The sequence below is a fragment of the Ursus maritimus genome, unplaced genomic scaffold (assembly GCF_017311325.1).
Source record: "Ursus maritimus isolate PB19 unplaced genomic scaffold, ASM1731132v1 scaffold_10, whole genome shotgun sequence".
In the NCBI taxonomy this organism is placed as follows: Eukaryota; Metazoa; Chordata; class Mammalia; order Carnivora; family Ursidae; genus Ursus; species Ursus maritimus.
The window spans coordinates 21,819,387-21,822,919 of NW_024423344.1; the positions used below are offsets into that span (position 1 = coordinate 21,819,387).

The window sequence follows — 3,533 nt, forward strand, 5'->3', positions numbered from 1 at the left end:
TGCGAAGGCGCTCCTAGGTTTGGACAAGCATAGTGCACCGCCAGGAAGCGCGGCTCTCGGGCGCGGGCCGATACAGAGGTCCCGCCCCCACTCCCCCTTGGTCTGCACTTGAGCCAGAACGAGGCTGAACGCACGGGTACAGTCTCTTCAAACTTCTCAGAAAATAACATAACCCTTCCCGACTGTTTACCACACTGTCCAGCTGCCCGGAAAGGTCCAACGCATTTCCTGCACTCGTCCCAGCTCAGCCTGGGCTTTCCTCCATCCGTGATCTGATGGACTAAAATATTTTACTCCGACTCAGGCAAGTTAAACTGCGATCTAAATAAATTAGTTAGGGAAAAGACCATAAGGTGAGAAGGCAAATTACACTCAAACTAGCTATTTGCACTTGGTATTGTTGTAAGGCCTTCCTCTCGTATTTACCGCCCTCCTTGCTTACATCGAGCTCAGAAACAGAGGCTTTAGGCCGGCAGGGAGCTCAGTTTCATTTCGGGGGTATGGCGGGGCCTATCATTTCATCAGGTTTTGAGGGAAAGTTCCAATGTTTTTGTCACGTATCTAACTTCCAGTAACTACTCAAAAACCATATTCTCCCCCACTGCGGCTTAGGTCTGCAAACTCCTCGGTCCCTAGCTGTCCCGGACGCGGTAAGTGAACTCGGGCAATGCCTCGTTGCACCTGCGGAGTAGAGAGTGCGTCTCTGAAACGGCCGCACCGCGCTTCCCGCGCTCCGCGGACCAGCTTGCGAGCCACCTCCGCAAGCTTCAGTCCCCCGCCCTCATCCAGTCATGCGGGGGAGGGTCGGGGCGGGCATCTTAACGCCTGGCGCAGCGGCTGGGTGAGGGACGAGTCAGGCCCCTGGCTCCGAAGCGAGGCCCGAACGCGCGCACACTTCGCGACCAGGGCGGTGGCGCTGCCGAAGCGGGGAGGGGGGGGTGCGCTGTGGAGGGCGGAAGCGCCGGACTTTTGTGAGCACACCCTCGAGCCGCAGACCAAGGGTCCCCGCCGGGTGGCTAAGACGTGGGTACCCACATTGTGCGCGACGCTCGGGCTACAGTCGAAACCCACGAGCTGGGCGCACAGCTGAGCGAGGCAGCCGCAGCCGCCACGGAGCCTGGCGGGCGGCGCGGAGCACCGGGTAGCTGGTTTTCCCGGGTGGGCACGTGACGGGGTTGGCAGCGTTATGGCCCGGGCTAGGAGGGGGAAGCGGCGAGCAGGAGGCCGGGGGCGGGCAGGCGGCTGGCTCGCTGTGTACTTAGGTCGTGTGCTGGGGCTTTTCTCTCCCAGGAGCCGGCGGAGGGAGGGGGAGGGGCCACCGCTCCGCCTTCTCCTTTTCGCAATGTTGACGCAATCTATAAATAGTGGAACAAAAGGACCAACTTCCTCGGAGCTTTGCTGAAACTGCACAAAAAATCGAGCTGGGGGGTTCCCTGGTCCCTGGCGACGGGGCGGGGAGCGCGGCGCCAGGGGAGGGGGCGGGCGCGGTAGCGCGGGCCCCGCCGAGGGGGGACACCTGGCTGAGGCACAGCTACCGCCGCACCGCTCCGCGCGAACCCAGGGCTCCGGTCCCTGCGCGGGCTCGAGAGTTCGCCCCGAACGGGGGTCTTCCTCCTCCGCCGTTGACAGGTCAGTTTGTACCGCCCCTTTCTACACTGGGTTTTCTTTTCCCTCCCCCAAGCCTCTACTTTTAGAAGGGAATTGAGGGAAAAAATAGAACAAGGCGAAGCAGTGACAGCCACCAAATCTGCAACCGAAGCAGTCCACGGCGGGGTGGCCGAGGGGGCTCGAGGCGGTCAGCGCCTGGCCCCTCGTCGTATGGCCGGTGCCCGCGTCGCGGCCGGAGACGAAGCCAGGCAGGACTAGCGTGCGCCGCCCAAGCGGCAAGGAAAGCGGAGGCGGGAGCGCTGCGGAGGCGCGGGTCGAAGGCTGGCTCCCGGCTGTCGCTCCCGCCCGGGGACCGACCCCCGCCGGGGACGTGCCAGGTCCAGGAGGCCGCTGAGCGTGCCTCGCCCCCTCCGAGCTCCGACCTGGCGTCTCCGCCTCGTCCTGCGGCTGCTGTGGGAGGGCTGAGCAGAGAAGAGCTGTCGCTACACGCCGCCGCGCACCCTGGCTCCGGTGCCCACACACCCAGAGAGCCAGGAATTGGGGGGCAAGGTGGGGTCAGGGGGCAAGCCTTCATTCGGGAGCCCGGGACCTGTGCGCGAGCGCCCGCCGCGCCGCCGTGGCGGTTACTCAGGGCGCGGGGGAGGGGGCGGAGCTGGCGCTGTTGACAGCAGTGCTGGAGCAGGGAGGGCGAAAGTTGGGGAGAAGGGGTGGGGGAGAGGTGGGAGTCGGAGCTGGGGGAGGGAGGCGCGCGCCGGATTCGGCGGGGAGGGGGGCTGGGTCACGTGATAGGCAGACGCCCCCGCTACAGGCTGGATGTAGAGGTGACGTCACCATCCCCTGACTGCAGGGGGTGGCACTTCCGCTCCCTCCCCCATCTCTTCTCCTCCAGCCTCCAGTAACTGCGACTGCAGCCATTTCGAAGTATGGGAGTGGGCGGAGGGTAGACTGGGGTTTTCCTTACTGCCCTAGCCCCTGGCTGCTTCCCCAACAATCCGCAGTCTCGGGCCTGGACCGGAGTGGGAGCCGTGGCCACCCCCTCCCTACGCGTCCCATTGTGTGAGCGGGCGGCGCTGGGCGGAGGCTGGTGCCGGCCCCCCGCGGCTCCCAGCTCGGGAGGGGGCGGGGCGGCCCGGAGCAGTCAAGGCCAAGTCCTGCTGCGTCCCGAGAGCGCCGTCCCAGCGCGCGAGGTCCAACACTTTCGGCTCCGGGTTGGGAATTTGGTGGCCTTGCCCGCGTTCATGGGGCGCCGAGTGGCTGGGGACCCGCTCAGTGGCGCGGGACTACAGTCCTGCGGGTGTGTGGTAGGAGTCGGTTACCGCTCCAGGGGACGTGATTCCAGCAGTCGTTATAAGCTATTTGGGGAAACTCGGGGTTTTGGTGACTCAGCGCGGTAAGCGCTATTTATAAGTTGATGCGTTACTAGCAGGGTAATACACTTCACTCAGATCCGTCCGCTGGAGGAGGGCAAAGAGCTCTGTTAAGAGACAATTAAAAAACAACCTTTTTTTTTCCATAAAGAAAAAAGGTCTGACTGTTAAAAAGCCTATGCTGTTATTCACAGCAGGTCTCACGCATATACTAGTCAGAACACGTTTTCTCTCAAAAAGTTGGAATATCTTCCAGGGTAGATGGAGAAGTTTAGGGACACGTCGTGATGGTAGACTGTTCTGGTGCTGCGTGAACCAGGAGCAATAATACAGATATATTACCCAGCAGCCCTCCTAGCAGGTTACAGAATATCAGAATTGCATTTTTACAGGATTTCTTAAATAATACCTAACACCTTGCGGTGGCTAGGCATAAAATAAAGGAAAACTGGATGATGTTGAAAATTCCTATACGATATTCTGTAACAGGAAGGTGTGTGTGGTATTTATCAAAACTGCTGACAAATATAAATTACAACGTTTCCCATCCAATTTCTT

The 3,533-nt window shown here is 61.0% G+C and overlaps 1 long non-coding RNA gene across 1 annotated transcript in view; it reads left to right on the forward strand.

Moving 5' to 3' along the window:
• The first annotated feature begins 1,395 nt into the window (after window positions 1-1,395).
• LOC103677621 overlaps window positions 1,396-3,533 on the forward strand; it is a 115,046-nt gene continuing 112,908 nt past the window's right edge. Inside the window, exon 1 of the long non-coding RNA XR_005832588.1 lies at window positions 1,396-1,629. This is a non-coding gene — a long non-coding RNA (uncharacterized LOC103677621). The remainder of the gene's footprint in view (window positions 1,630-3,533) is intronic.